The sequence below is a fragment of the Mustela nivalis genome (genome assembly GCF_964662115.1).
Source record: "Mustela nivalis genome assembly, chromosome: 4".
NCBI classification, from domain to species: domain Eukaryota; kingdom Metazoa; phylum Chordata; class Mammalia; order Carnivora; family Mustelidae; genus Mustela; species Mustela nivalis.
The window spans coordinates 116506670-116523668 of record NC_139023.1 but is presented as its reverse complement, the minus strand read 5'-3'; the positions used below and the strand labels follow the sequence as shown (position 1 = coordinate 116523668).

General features: G+C 36.9%; 1 long non-coding RNA gene across 1 annotated transcript; it reads left to right on the top strand.

The window, feature by feature from the left end:
• Window positions 1-7858: 7858 nt before the first annotated feature.
• Window positions 7859-14515, top strand: LOC309863164. Its single transcript, XR_014310899.1, has 3 exons — window positions 7859-7969; window positions 12489-12571; window positions 13934-14515. It is a non-coding gene; the product is annotated as an uncharacterized lncRNA (long non-coding RNA).
• Window positions 14516-16999: the final 2484 nt, after the last annotated feature.

Genomic DNA, 16999 nt, shown 5'->3' with positions numbered 1-16999 from the left:
ACATTCCTAATCATCTCCAAAAATACACATTATAAATTGAATGTATAGCAATACCATTTTCAACAGGAAGTCCTCTGTATAACAATAAAGCTATGAAAGCAGATGAATTTAGAGGGAAGAGTGCAGAATGAAGATTATTCAAAGAGGAAACCACAAACATCTTTCTGTGAAAATCGATGTGATTCTGTTACTAGGTTATTTTTTCTAGATCTTTTTCTAGATCACTTATTTTCTTTGATAATACCAGTCTGCTCAACAGTGATATAAGGAAGGAAATTACATGAGCAAAACTCATAATTTAACCTGTACTTCATAGAGAGGTATTTGTGTATATAAAATGATCTTTTGAACATTTGTCTTAATTCTATATTGTACATAAGTCTGAAGAATTGGTAAAAAAAAAAATGAGATCATTCAAGATTAAAAATTCATTAATTTTGTTAATGTGTCCAAATAGAGATAAAAGCAATCATTTAAAACAAACCAAAGCACACATTTTTTATACACCAGAGAGACAGATTAAAGCTGTCTTTATCTGTCTGTTTAGAAGAGAGACCCATTCCCCTCTTGTCTACCTGGGTGTTCTCAGGAGACTCATAAATATTAAGATTTCATTCCAGTACAGAGAATAGCATGAAAATATGAACAGGCTGAAGGCATAGAATAGTGGGAAATATCCATGTTGCTTTTTCTAGGCACCAGTGGCTGGATGGTTTTGTGGTTGTGCTATTTTCTAAACAACCCAAAAAGCTGAGGAGAGGGGTTGATAGGACTGTCGTCATTCTTTTAACTAGTATAAATTATAGCCTGATATTTATTGTGTGAGGAATCTGTGTGGATCATGTTGCATTTAGGAAACTGCTTTTCTTCAAAAATATGGACCTGGACTGTGCTCCCTATAAGAATGAATGCTTGTCTTTAGGAGAGCTGTGTCTGATTAAACTGATGTGTCTAGAAGTCCAGGGAGAACCTTGATTCCCCCCTTTATATTATACTTAAGGGCACCAAAGCCTTCTGGCCTGTCTAAAAAGAATCTCCTCTTCTTAGGCCAGAGGTTAGTCTGGACTAAATAATCACAGTTCTGGGAACTGTGTTGTTGGGTGATATTTATTTTCCATGAATTGTCTGATGGTAGGAGCATGTTTTAAAGCATGTTTTGAGGTAGGGACTGAATTTCATCACCATGGGTGGCAGGCAGACTTGCATGTTATCTGATACTCTTTCTAATGTGAACTTGAGGATAATAGTGGAGCACGACAAGGTATTTTAAAGATCAAATGTAAAAGAATAACTTTCTTTGATGCCTATTTCTCAAGCTACTAAAGAAAAGTAAATTCACATGAGATTAAAAAGTTTTCCTTTTCTGTATTCAAACTAGTAAGTTCTGATACACAATAAAATTCTGATCACGATGTGGGGGACAAAGAGGTGTGTCAGTAATTAAAAAAGAGGCACATCTGATATTTATCTTTTTACTCGTGTCTAATCCATATGATAGCACAGAATTCAAAGTAGGCCCATCAGCGAATGATCTGTGGCCCTGGGAGAGCTAAAAGAGGTATACGGAGCATATGATATTGATGAGAAGTTGGTTCACAGAAAGATGGTTCAGAAGCAAGTGGTTCAGAACAGACCCCTTCTTTCTTTTATTAAAGTAGAGGAGGGTAATGGTGGGAGAGAGAGACTGATCATGGTCCAATGGACGGAAAGAAAAAATCCTCCAAATAACATCTTTGAAGTCTAATACATTTTTTACCTTTTCCAAAATCTGACTTTCTAGAATTTGATATCTTATCATCATTTATACTTTTAGTCAAGACTAGCAGTAAGTATTCAATCACATTAAGACTGTTGAGCTAGAAAAAGGATCAATATTGATGCTCTGTAACAAAAGAGACAAGTAAGGTAGTACTTACTGTCATTCTGAATGAAGCCTGGCTGTGGAGTAGTCAATAAAAGAAAAGAATACCAAAATAACAATTTTCAGGGTATTTTAACTCAATAACATCTAGTCTAGTCAAAGGAATATTTATTACTGGTACAGTGAGCAAATTAGTAATATTGTACATGACCAATTCATTTTGAAATTTCTTAGAGTCTATTAAGGTTTCAAGTGATTTGATAACACACTGTTTTAACCTGGAATATATCTCCCTGCTCCAAAAGTAGCAAACACAATACAGAAGAGATGGAAAAAAAAAATGTGATTTGGAATCTGGGAGCCATAGAGGGAAGTAGTTAAAAAAAACCAAGTCTTAAAGCCAGAACGCTGGGTTTAAATTCTGAGTTCACCTAATCTCTGTCTAAGCTTAGTGTTCTTGTCTATAAAATGGGATTAAAGTTTGTGTCTATTATTAGAGGTTATTGTAAGGAATAAATGAGATAATTATGTACTACACTTGGTATATTGCAAGTACAATTTAGCACTTATTGATATTGCCATGGAAGACATTAATTTGCCCAGGTAACTCTGTCCAAGGAAAGGAAAGTAAAAAGTGAGGTCCCAGGACCAAACCAAACTGAATCTCATTGCTTCATTGAAATTCTCCCACATACTCTTCTTCCACTAATCTGCTAAGCTCATGTCTGCACAGGCCAAGCTGAATGAAATCCTAAACGTGTGTATTAGTTTGCTAGGGCCACCATAACAAAATACCATGGACTGGATGATTTAGACAACAGAAATTAATTTTCTCACAGCTCTGGAGGCTAGAGGTCCAAGAAGATGAAGGTGTCAGCAGAATTTGTTTCTTCTAAGGCCCCTCTTTTGGACTTGTTGGTGGCTGCCTTTTCACTGTGACCTCAGATAGTCTTTCTTCCATGTGTGTCCATCCCTGGTGTCTCTTCATCTCCTTACAAAAACACCAGCCATTTTGGATTAGAACCCCACCCTAATGAACTCAATTAACTCAATCACCTCTTTAAAGATTTTATCACCAAATAAGATTACATTCCGAGGTACTGAGGGTTGGGACTTCAAAAGTTTGAATTTGGGGAGACACGATATGCATAACATATGCATTTGTTTGTTATAAATAATCCACACATGATATTTATCTTTTGAACATTTCATAATTTTTATTTAGAAAGTTCTTCAAAGTCATACATTTGTATTTAAAAAAATAGAAGCACATGGAGTAAAATGTTTAAGTTCCTTTTACTTAAATTTGCTCTTTCACCCCCTCTCAATCAGGGCAGTTCCAGTGGTCATAGTTTAGTATGTTTCTCTAGAGAACTTTCATAGTTTTACGCATGTGGGTAAAATATTATAAGATCTATATATATGTCACTATGTCCTGACTATACTATACAGTTATGTGACTTTTATAATTGAATTTTGTTCTCCCTTTTTTTTTAGTTAATAGAATTTACCTAAGTCAATTGTTCTTTGATGTGCTTTTTCCACTACTTGATTTTTCTTGACAACCTTTCCATTTCGGTACACATGTGCCTATCTTATTATTGTTATATGTAACATATAGTTTTATATATAACTTAATATATATAATGTATTTGTACTCTATATTCTGTCTTGCCATTTTCCTATTGCTGGGTATTTTGGACACCTCCAATTTTTCTTTATTTCAAATAATCATGTATATATAGCTTTGCATTTATGTGGGAAATCTGTTCTATATGTGCAGTTTTAGTTTTGAAAGACTGTTAAATTAACACCCAGTTTTTGAGTCCCAGAACTGGTACAGGAAAAACTGTTTCTCCACACTCTGGCCTGCAGTGCTTGTGATGAGCTGTTTAAATTCTTTTAATCTAATGCTGTTTTATTTTGGAACATTTTCTCATATTATTTTTGGCCCTCTAAATTTCTTTTTCCATTAATTGCTTCTTCATATGTTTATGTTCTTACTTTGTCATCTTTTTCTTTCAAAGTTGAAACTCTTTGTATTTTGAATATTAATCCTTTTTAAAGGATGCAAATATTTTTCCCCAGTACTTAATTGTATTTTAATTGTGTTGGTGGTATTGTTGGTTTTTATGACTTTGGGGTATTGTGTCTTATTTAGGAAGTCTTAGCCAAATCAGTATTCTAAATCAGCTCTTATATTTTATCCTGGTAATTTAAGAAGAGGAGTGAGGTGCTCAATAAAGGTTCAGTTTAAATCTTGGCTCTGCCATTTATTAGCTGTGTGACACTGGAAAAGCCACTCAAACTGGTCAGATTATTAATAGTCTTCTAATATCTCACACTAACCCTTACTTGTATTTAATTACAGGTTTCACTGATTCATTTGTTTACCATTTATTTTAAAAATATACTTAATATTTATTGAATCAATTGTAAAATATTTGACTTAAGAATTATGTTAAACATACAAAAATGTGGACAAAAATAAAGATAAACTTGGATGACTGTTTGCCAGTTTTATCAAATCTTATTTTGTCATATTTTCTATGACATATTTCTATGACATTTCATAAGATACATTGTCATATTGTCATAAACAAAAAAGTTGTGGACAGAGTTGAAACCTCCTGTGTACCTGGCCCCGATCCTAACCCTTTACCTCCCTCACTATTGTCACTCCCATGACCCAATGTGCATGATTCCCACGTAATTTCAAATATTGTGAATATACACACTCAGATAGGTAAATATGGTGTTTGTATCTTTTTACACTCAAGACAGGTAGTATCATACCATACACACAATTTTGCAGCTTGCTTTTTTTTTTTTTTTGAGATTTATTTATCTTTATACAAGTAGCTCTGATTTGTTTTTATGCTTACTATATAATATTCATTGATTATCCCAAAATTTATGAATATACCACAATTTGTTCACTCTCCTATTAATTGATGTTTTGTTTTCCAATTTCATTTTATTTTTATTTTTTATTTTCTGCTACTTAAGACTACCTATTTCTGGGTTTTAGGATATGCACATTTTCAGCTTCAGTTGTTATTAATAGGTATTAAATAGATATGGCCAGATTGCTCTCCAAGGCAGTAAAGCCAGCTCCACTCAAATTATGACTGCCTGGACCTTCCACTTTTTTATATCCTCATTAACACACATTTTCCATATTTTAAAACAAATTTTAAATTTTGATTTTCACATATAAGTCTATAATTTTCATGGGAATGATTTTATCTTTGCAAGAAGTGAGACAAGGATCTGATTTCCATATTACTAATCAGTACTCCAGCACTAAATAGTCCGTTTTGGCCTCACTGATTGTTACTGCTTTAGCCGTATGCTAAGTTTTCCTCTACCTCTCCCTGCTTCCTGGCTCGCTGCCTGGTCCCATAGCACTGTCTGTAAGGACCTAGACCACACTATCTAATCACTCTGGCTGGTTATGTCCTCTTTCTAGGAAAGAGAACTCTCCTATTTTGTTTATCTACCTAATTGTCTTAGCCCTTTATTTTATCTTATTTTTCAAAAGATTTTATTTATTTATTTATTTATTTATTTATTTATTTATTTATTTGTCAGAGAGTGAGAGAGAGAGAGAGAGCACAAGCAGGCAGAGTGGCAAGCAGAGGCAAAAAGAGAAGCAGGCTCTCTGCTGAGCAAGGAGCCCCATGCAGGACTTGATCCCAGGACCCTGGGATGATGCCTAAGCCAAAGGCATCGGCTTAACAGACTAAGCCACCCAGGTGCCCCGGCCCTTTATTTTGTTATACACATTTTGGGATCAGCCTGATTTACTTTTTGACCAGAATCGTTGGGACTATTCAAACTATAAACTGGAATATTTTTTGAAGAATAGGGTATTTTAACATTTCTTTTTATTTTTCCCTATTTCCTCTTCTCTGTCTCTTTCTGCTTTCCATGCCTCTGCAGAGAAGCACTTGGTCAATGAATGTTGGAATTTATAGATCTATACTCCATGGCTTATCCCTTCTTCTTTCCTACTTTTGATCATTTTTCTTTTATTTCTTTACTTATTTGCATGGTATTCTGGGGCAATATGTAGGATTGATTTTCTGCTGCATTTCACTTTCTATTCATCCTGCTTATTGATTCTTTTAGTAATTTCTTTCTCTTAGCAGCCTCATTCTTAATGGATGAGTTATCCTTTTGAATCTTTTAGAAGTTACTAGTTGTGCTTATTTTCAAATGCTCCTTGGTTGCTTGGGGTCATTTGTTTCTTTTGTTTATAGATTTTGTTGACTTTTCCTTATATTGTTGATTTTCCTGAAATGGTTGCTTAAGATTCATTGTCTGTTAGATCTAGAGTCGATATTTTAGATTGCTCTTGACAGCAGGAGAATATTCCAGTGTTCACATGAAAGTTTATGTTGTCTTGGCAGTGAATATAGATTCAGATGATGCAGACTCAATCCTGTGTATGTGCGCGTGCATGTGTGTGTGCACGTGCATGTGTGTGTGTGCACCCATGCCCACAGTAGCAAAAGTGAGACCAAGTTGGCTGGCTTCCTTTCTATCTTTCTTTCTTTCTAAAGATTTTATTTATTTATTTGGCAGAGAAATCACAAGTAGGCAGAGAGGCAGGCAAAGAGAGAGGGGGAAGCAGGCTCCCCGCTCAGCAGAGAGCCCAATGTGGGACTAGATCCCAGGGCCTTGAGATCACGACCTGAGCCAAAGGCAGAGGCTTAACCCACTGAGCCACCCAGACACCAGCCCTAGGTTGGCTTTCTATTGGGGAATACTTACTTGTATCTTCTTCTTCCTCTTCTTTTTAAGATTTTATTTATTTATTTTAGAAAGAGCATACAGGTGAGCTGTTGGGGTGCAGAGAGAGAGAGAGAGAGAGAGAGAGAGAGAATCTCAAGCTTGACACAGAGCCCAGTACAGAACTCCACTTTGCGACACTGAGGTCACCTCCTGAAGGGAAACTAAGAGTCAGATGCTTAACGTGTGGATCCACCCAGGAGCCCTAGTTGTATATCTTCTGTGGGTGGAGGCTTTGTGTCTTTTATGGCTGCAATAGATCACTTGAAGCTCTGAAGCTCTGTCCTGCTTCTCTATGCTGCAGATCCCAACCCATCTTGAAGGGCTTTACCAGTGGAAGGCAGTTGCTCAGAGTTAGACTCTGTGCACATGAGATCAGTAAAGCCAACGACACCCGGCTCACTTTTTCTGGGACCCATTCCCTCTGAACTTAGTCTTCATGATTCAGCTCCGTTGCATTTTTCCAGCAGTTTATTCTCATAAAAATGCTTTTTGGTTCTGCTGTGCTGATGACACATTTCCTGGCTGGACAGGATTGCTGAGGATTTGTTTTTATGTTATTTCAATGGGATTTTTTGAAGTAAGAAAGATAAAGACAGGCATCTTGAACCAGAAATGTTGAGTCAAAAATTTAGAATGGAGAAATACATCTTTTATATTGTGTTGTGTGCTATGATTAGAAGCAAAGGAGAAAGTAAGTTCTCTGCACTGAAAAACCATGTCACATACTTGAACTATATTTTCCATAGAACCCAGAACAATAAGTATTTTTATGGTCGAATGCTTAAAAACACTTTCTCAAAATCAGATTTATTCTTCTGAAGTATCTAGATAAATGTTCCAAAAATGTCCACTTACTATTTTAAGTTTACTAATTGTACTAATTTTGTGCCACATTCCAGATATCATCTCTTTATTTCCCAGACAAAACTAAGAAAATAATTTCAGCTTTTTAAATTTTAATGCAGCATTTTTGCTACTTTCTTCTTTCTAGCTTCTAACACCTATGTGTTAGACCAAATGTTATGGACCGAATGTATCCCATCCAAATGCATATGACGAAGTCCTAATCCCCAGTGTGATGGTATTAGGAGGTAGAGTCTTTGGGGAAGTAATTAGTTTAGATAAGATCATGAGTGTTAGGCATAATGGGATTAGTGTCTTTATAAGAGAAGGAAAAGATAACAGAACTTCCTCTTTCCACTTGAGCACACAGCAAGAAGGTAGCCGCCTACAAGCCAAGAGAAGAAGCCTCAGAATGAAACCAACCTGGATAGCACTTTGCTCTTGGACTTCCCAGCCTCTGGAACTGTGAGAAATAGATTTCTGTTGTTTGAGCCACACAGTTTATGGTATTTTGTTACAGCAGCTTGATCTGATTAAGACACCAATAACATGGAGAGTTTCTGGAATAAGATTGCCAAAGTGGCACCTCAAGTAGAAGTCTTTGAATGGAGACTTTGGACTGATTAATTCCATTTTCAGCCTATCTTCAGCACATTCTCTTCTGCTTCATTTATAGTTTTGTGTTCCTATAGGCTTGTGCTTCTGGAATTTCTCATTTCTCTTGTATTTAGACCTGTGTGTACCTCAAGAGTGCTTGTGTTTTTATCCTTAAAACCGTAAGTAGAGCAATTTCTGAGAAATAGTTGTTGTTCAATAATGTTCTTTAAATGAATGAAACATATTTCTCTGCTACATCAAGTATAAATAGCTCAAACAAAAGGGAATTTTTGTTTTCAATCCAAACAAAAATTTAAATCATTTTCAATCCAAACAAAAATTTAAACAGATCTAGAAGCTCAGTATTGACACTAAAAGAATCTCTTATTGAAAATGAAATGTCTTGCCTCTGAGCTTGTGGTAGTTAATAAACTTGATCTAATCACATTTTAAAATTGTGTATTTAGAACAGAGATCTGCCTCAGAGACTATTTCAACATGATACTTTAGAGTTTGATGTGTATACTGAGCTTTGAGAAGATAGATTCTTTCATTGCATTTTGAATCAAAATAATAACAAGCAGTTAAAATGTATGGTTGTGGGGGATGGAAAACAGAGAGTTTCTCTTTATTATGTATTTTTCTTCCTAAGTATAAATCACTATAATTGTTTTTGAAATAAGCACAAATATGACTCAGCAGTCTTATCAGTTATCGTTCTAGTCCCAAAGATTTACTGTGTGGCCCTATGAGAATCACAAGTAGCTAAGGAACTCACTTAGGAAATGACGACAACAAAATAACCTTTTGCGTCTCAGTTACCTGGGCCTGGTTGTAGTTATTACTAGAAAGCTGTGGTGACTGCTGCAGCCTGCACTGCTGTTGGATAGTGAGAGTACTTCATGTATGTTCCACATTGTTTCTATGGGATAAATCACCTGAATTACTAAGATTTCATTTTGTTTGAAATGCACTAATCACATAATGGATGCAGTGGCTTAGCTGACTCAGGTAGGAGTGACGTCACAATTAATTCACGGTGGCGATTAAAAGCAGCATTGAGAGGGGTGTCTCTATTAGGAAAATGATTTGCTTCAACAGCACTTAAAAATATCAGAATCAGTAAATAACCAGAGGGACCTTTGTTTGAAGTGAAGAGTTCTCCAGGATACGATTCATGAATCAACACTGTTACAAGTGTAAACTCTGTGGATGGCTTTTTACATATTTTATTTCCATCACCCATCAAGAAGGCACTGTGCATTTTTACCACACAATTGTTTATATGTTCAATTGCAAGCGCATCTTAGCGAAGAAGATTTGAGTCCCTTGCCAACTAAATGGGAGCTGAAACATATAGAGAAAGCTCAGTGATGATTTCTGTTTATTTTTTAAAAGATTTCACTTATTTATTTGAGAGAGAGGGAAAGAGTGAGAGAGCAGGAACACAAGCAGGGGGAGGCAGAGGGAGAGGCAGGCTCCCCACCAAGTAGGGAGCCCAACACGGGACTCGAGCCCAGGACCCCGGGATCATGACCTGAGCCGAAGGCAGCCACTTAACTGACAGAGACACCCAGGCCCCCAATTTGTGTTTATAATGTAATGAAGCAATATGTGCTGCCCCAAAATGTGAGTGACTCTTTGGCATATGAATTATTTTAAGCTGATTATTTTTAAGAAACAGAAGGCTCAGGAAGTTTTTCTTTTTGCCTCCCTGCTAACTGCCTTAAGGAATTTAGATAGAGGACTTGCTCCAGGAAAGGAGCTTTCATCATAGATAACTATTGTATAATATGAACTAGGTATGGTAGACAAGGAGGAAGCTAGCAAGGCCTGTTTGATCAAAGTTCTCCACGTCCTGTTGTTTCAGATGGTCTAGCAAACATGTATTTACTAAACATTTGCTCTTTTTCATCTTCCTGTGAATTGTTTTCCTTTCCTCTCAAGTCCTAGACCTCAACTCTCTTCTTCTTAGTTTAGGATGACATATATACCTGTCTTTGGAATCTTTCCTGTTTATGGGGATTCTTCATATGTACATACTTAAGTTTGATTTTCTCTTGTTAATTTGTCTCATGACGTTTTAATTCTTAGATCAAGAAGAATCATGAAGGGTAAAGGAAAAAAAAATTCTCCCAACAACAGCTAGTTTTAAATGGCAAAACTTCCAAGTAACATTGTATCTATTTGTGTAGTTTACTTTCCAGCAAGCACTGCATGGTTATGTAAGCTGTACTTCATCCAAGAATTAAAATGTGAATGTAGACTAAGAATGTATCTTAAATTCATTATATTCTTACAATGCACTATTTACTCCATTTCAAGATAATGAAGACATCCATCATTTTTATTCTGTTATTCTGGTTTGTGTTAGAGGAAATTTCATCATTTCTCAGAACATCTTGATTTTATTTTTTTTTTGCAAAGTGACAAGTTTAGTTTCAAGATCCTCCAGATATGCTCTCTTAAAATTGGTGAATTAAAATTTCTTATCATTCTTTCCTGAGACTTTATCTTTCGGTGAGCCCTTGAGATTTGCAAGTCAGTAAACCAAGCTCTCTTCTCTCCAAGCAAAGAATCCTGGCAATGTATAGTAGATGTGCAGATGCAGATTCTAATTCCCACCCCAGTTAATACTTGCTAAGCCATGTTTGTAAGTCATTAAACTACAGTGTAGCTTCATTTATTAAATGGATTACTTCCTGACCTCAATGTGTCCTGTCTAAAATAAACCTGGAGTACTTTGTGCTTTGTAAGTACCTCATAACATGTTTAGCAATAAAACAGCACAGTGTAAAAGAACTCCATTAACATTATATTACTAGAGGAAAATAATCAAATTTTTATAAGTGTAGGAGTAGAGAAGTACTAAAAAGATGGTATTGACTTATACTAAATGCTAATGGTTTAAAAACAAATGTGATGAAAGTTAATAAAAAAAGTACCAAGGTTCCATTTGTACTTTTTAATAAAATAACCCAGTTATACTCAGAGACTGTATCTATATATATCTAATTTTACAGAAGCATAAATTCATAAGATTGGAAGGGACTTCTGAAACTATTTAATCCAATTTCCATTTCACTCTTATTGGATACTTGCTTAACAAGAGATTATTTGGCTTCAACTGAAATATCCCTAGTGATACACACACTTCATTAACTACCTTTAGTTGCTTGAAAATTCTTTCGAAGTCTGTTTCCTTATAAATTCTATTCATTGATACTTGTTTTGCATGCTGAGGAAACCAGAAAACAAAACAATACAAAAAACAAAAACAAAAACAAAAAAAACCCTGTTGGTTCTTCACCCTCTCAGGAGCTTCCCAGGTATTATCTGACACTGCCCTGTATGCAGAGGGCAGGGCAGGTTTAATAAGCAGAAGAACTTATACACAAGGCTTGTCTTGGACAGCAGCAAGATGAATGGATCCCTATGCTTGTCCACCAAATCTTAAAAATTAATAAGGAGACCTTAATTGGATTCAGTTAAGTGTACTGTGCAGGTGTTCTCTACATTACATCACTGTCTCAAGGCTTTGTTTTTACAAGCCTCTGGGAGCAAGAAAGGTAAGCCCACATTCCAAGGACAGGAGTGGAGGTAAGGAGCTTCTGAGTGCCCAGGTCCAGCTAGCTCATGAGTGACCTGGTGGTCATGTCTTCCCCAATGCAAACCAAACCAAACCAAACCAAACCAAACAAACAACTGTATGTTTCATATTAAAAGTCTTCAGACATTTGGGATAATTATCATAGTCCCAAGCATCTTATTCCTCAAAATATTTTTCTTTGTGACATCCCATGGCATCATTCTGTCTTAGCACTAACTGTGAACTATGATCTATTTATACACATCCTTCTGAAAGTCTGGCATCGGATTAACTCAGGCTCCAGAAATGGTAAGAGCAGTCTGGATTTGAACAGAAATAGCTAATATCTTCTAGATTCCATTATGTTGTGAACTAATAGAATTCTGGCTGCCAAGTCATAGGACAAAAGTGCTGTTCTTTCTTTTGTCCCTCTTAGATCCCCTAAAAGGACAGATGTCTTCATTCATGTATTCATTTATTCAGGAAATACCTTTTGAGCACATACTAATTTTCAAACATTTTCCTGTGTGTCGGAAATCAATAACGAATAGGATGGAGGTGACATTTGCTTTACAGAATTTATGGTTAGAAGAAGAGAGAGAAAGAAATATTACAGTTTGGGGCTTGCTAAGTAAAAAGTCTGGGGCTAAAGGAAGGAGTATAAATTACTTTGGGTGGTCCACAAAGTTCTCTTTGGGGAGATGAGAAGTAACAAGCCATTGACTGTGTATTTAAGAGTGCCCTCTATTGCTTTTCATCTCCTCTGCTTCATGTTTGTTGTCGCTTTGTCCCCACTAGGGTGGCTGTCCACACCAGCTGTGCGCCTCCTCTGGACCATACTGGAAGAGCTGCTGCCTTGTTCAGGTGATCTGCAGTGTGAGGTACGTCCATGCTCCAGTGGGGCTTCCTACCCTGGAGCCAAGAACTTTCTCTATATTCTCTATTAGTAAATATTAGTTGCCTAGAGTTGCCAATTACTACAAATTCAGATGGCTTAAAACAACAGAAATTATCTCACAATTCTGGAGGCTTGAAGTTCAAAAATCAAAGTGTCAGTAAGGCTTTGTTTTCCCGAAGGCTCTAGGGAAAAATCCATCCTTGACTCCTAGCTTCTGGTGGTTGCCAGGAATCCTTGGGCTTCCTCAATTTATGGAAATAACCCTCCTATCTCTGTCTCTGTGGTCACATGGTGTTCTCTCTGTGTCTGTGCCCAAATTGTCCTCTTCTTAAAAAGATACCAGTCATTGGGTTAGAACCCATCCTAATCCAATAAGATCTCAACTTGATTATATCTTCAAAGACTCAATTTCCAAATAAGGTCACCATCATGGGTATGGATGGTTAGGACTTAAACATATCTTTAAAAGAGGACACAATTCGACCCACAGCACACACCAGTGTTTCCAGAAGCACTGAGTCTTTGTAGAGCTTCTTGCTGACCACCTATGTGTCTCCTCTGTTCAACTAACTTCTCTTTCACAAGCAGAGAAAACTCCACCCCAAACCTCGCCATTATGTCTAAGTCTTTTAGAAGCCTTACCAAAATAAATAGGCAAACAAATAAACAAACAAACAGAAGCCTTACTTGGGCTCCCAGTCATAGAATTACTTCTCTAATTTTTTTTTTTTTTTAAAGATTTATTTATTTATTTATTTGACAGAGAGAGAGAGAGATCACAAGTAGGCAGAGAGGCAGGCAGAGAGAGAGGAGGAAGCAGGCTCCCCGCTGAGCAGAGAGCCCGATGCGGGACTCGATCCCAGGACTCCGAGATCATGACCTGAGCCGAAGGCAGCGGCTTAACCCACTGAGCCACCCAGGTGCCCCACTTCTCTAATTTTTTTAAAACCATAATCTTTTCTTTCCAGCAAGCAGACAGCCCCAGGAACCAGAGGTAGGGTGTGTCATGAGCACCCCAAATCATCTTCTCCTGATTTCCATGCTGCAATGTTGAACTTTCCTTGTACTTTTTCTGATTTCTTTCAGCAATTCCTGTGTTTCTCTTGGACATGGAGCCTGCTTGGGATTCTGTTCTTCCCTCTGTACAACCCTTCCTCCCCCCCCCCACTCTCTCAAAACAAACAAATAAATAAAAAATAAAAAATAAAAAAGTAAAAAATAGAAATTAAGGAGGTTTTTTCCGGAGAGAAGTTAGTGAAGATCTGAGGAAAGTAGTGTCCATTCTGGCTCAATAAAGATACTTTGTTATACCAATAACACAAAGAATCTCTCCTCTCCCTGCAAGGATGAAGACTTAAGAGTGATTCGAAAGAGGGGACACATCAAGACTCAGCCTTGAGGTCATCTCTTCTCCCTGCTGAATTTGGTAACAGAGTGGAGAACTTAGCTGAGAAGCCTGCACAACTTTCAAAAGGAGATATGCAAAGAGAAACAGCAGGGTGAAACATTGAGTTAGGGGCCCAGTGAGCTATTGAACTAAGTGAAGAAGAAGAAGAAAAGCTGATTTCTTAATTAAAAGCACATTTTTAGAAGCCTTTAAAATATGATACGAATATATGTGTTTATGGGCATATATATAAGTTTCTGTGTGTGTGTGTGTGTGTGTGCATGTGCACATATATGTGAAATTTGTGATAGAGGCAAGTTTTCTGATCGATGGAAAGATAAATTGCAGAGAGAACAGCAATAAATCAAGAGGTTCAACTCTGGCCCTATTTATATTTTTGCTTACTAAGAAAATTTCCTATTACTATTTTACATCCTCAGCTAAAAGATGCACATTTTAGTTACATTTTAGTGTCTCTAAAATCAGGATGTGTCTTAAAAATGATATTATCTTCTCACTATGGTGTTTTCCAGGAATCAGTTAGGACAAGATTATCATTGCCTTTAAATACAAGAATATAGAAATAGCTTTACATATTGTCGTGGCCACTTCATTTGAATTATGTGCATTTTTGGTATCACACTATTGCTTTTAATTGTTTTTTAACATCTTTTAAAAATAATGTAATATACTTTAACTTTTCAATGAATATTTATTGCATATACAGAAAAGTAAAAACAACTTGAAGAAATTTATGTCTAAATACTTTTGAAGGACCCTTTCAAAATCTGTGAAACAAAATTTCTACCTGGCAAGAAACCTATGTGTCATAGTTTACTTGGGAACATTTTCTTGTTAGTGGTACATGACATCCATACATAATGGTGCATCTCCAATAAATGACATATTAGAGTCAAGAAAATGTGGTAATTTATTCCCTCAAATACAGTGAAACATGAGCTATTCCAAATCCAGCCTCCCATAACTTCCTGACTTCCAGACTAATTCTACACTTATTTCTCCATAACTAGGAAAATAATCTCTCCTACAGCTACTAAACAGCCACAAAGGACCCAGGGAAAAATGACTCTATTTGTGAAAAATCTGAAGATAACTTTATGAATCTCATTGCTAGTACTCTGGTCCAAACCACCATCATCTCCTCCGGAACTGTTGCAATAGTCTCCTCCTCAGTGGCCTCCCTGCACACCCTTTAGGAGCTTACGATTTTGTTTAGAAGAAAATCTAGATTCTTTAGTGGTGCCTCCAAGGCTCCACCTTCTTGAACTGTACTGGCTTTGCCACTTTGCCTTTCTGCTGCTCTGCCTTTCCCAATTTATTGCCTGCACAATCGTTCCTCTCACATTCTGCAATACCCTCCTCCCAGTTCTTCTGACTTACTGGTTCCTTTTTTTTTTCTTTAAAGAGAGAGAGAGCGGGCAAGAATGTACACCTGAGCTGGAGGGCTAGAGGGAGAGGGAGAGAGAATCTCAAGCAGATTCCTCACTGATCATGGAGCCCAATGTTTGGCTCGATCCCACAACTGTGAGATCACGACCTGAAACAGAAACCAGGAGTCTGACGCTTAACTGACTGTGCCATCCAGGCACTCCTGACTCACTGCTTATTGACCTCGGCTCAGAAGTCACTGTCTCAGAGACCTTCCTTATCTAATCAATATAAAATAGCCCTTTAGTTGTTAACATATCACCATTTATTTTGTTTTTATAACATGTACCACTCTCTGAAGTGATCGTATTTGTTCACTTCTTAGTTGTCTGCCTATCTCTCTCTAACATATAACTGCACCAGAGGTGGGAATGCTGGGGGCTTGTCTGTCTGATCTCGGCTATTTCCTAGCACTATTATTTCTATTTGTTGAATGAGGGAATAAACAAACCGTAATTAAACAGTCTTGTAGGAAGGAAAAAGTACTTTTAATGGGCTCGGAACATCTATAAAAGCTTGTTTACATAAAAATATAAATATATAAGAGTCTGTTCATGTAAAATCTTCATGTCTTCCATTTCAGGAGACACTGGAAGCTTAAGAAATGGGAAAATGAAGAACATAAAGAGAGAGAAGAAGCAAAGAGTGGCAGAAGTCAGCCATGATGGTAGTGACTCAGGAACAGATTAGAATGGGCTCTGGGGATGGTGTGTAACCAGAGCAGATAGTGGAGAGGAGAGACAGACGGCAGAGCAGCTTGGAAGTCTTGAGATGGGGAGAGCGCACCTGTTCCACTGCAAAGCCTTTGTGGGCCTTAATGTGTTCCACTCCAGGCTGCCAAACAGCTGAGCCCAGTGGTCTCTGGTGGGGAGGTGGCATTCACTACACAGAATAATGTGGTATTAATAAAGTTTTACATTTCTAAAGTACTCCTAGAGGATCAGGGCAAGTAACGTGAATAGGAGATAGCAGGCCAGGTGAGGCAAGCTCACGCTTCACCTAAAAAAAGCCAGCTGCTGCTTTCCTCCAGCCATTGTTGCTCCATGGGAATGTGGGTCCAGAATTAGGAGAGATTCTGACTTTCTTAGTGGGCCAGATGTCTGGATTTTTATATAGAATTTCCCTACATTTCAATGCTGGCAGCAAAGTAATGTGCAAAAACACATAATGGACCAAACAAAAACAGATCTGTAGTCCAAATCTGACTCACTGGTAACAGTTGGGCACCTCCAGTTGGTAGGTAGTTTCTCGGTGTTATCCTTATAGAAATATCCAAGAACCTTACAAAATGAGTAAGTGGAAATTTAAAACTTTTGATTATGGAATGAGCAAATGAGCACATTCCTCTTTTTAAAATAGTTTGAAAGTACAGAAAAATGTAAACATTTGGAAACAAAAAAGACTGTTGTGTTCCTACTCTTACATAACGTTCTGGTGAATTTTTTCTATAATTAAGACTAATGATCATTGATACAATGCATATATATATATATTCATATACACACACACATACCTACATATGGATGGGTAGCCTAATAGCTTTATGTCCTGGTATCTCTCTTAAAATAAGATTAT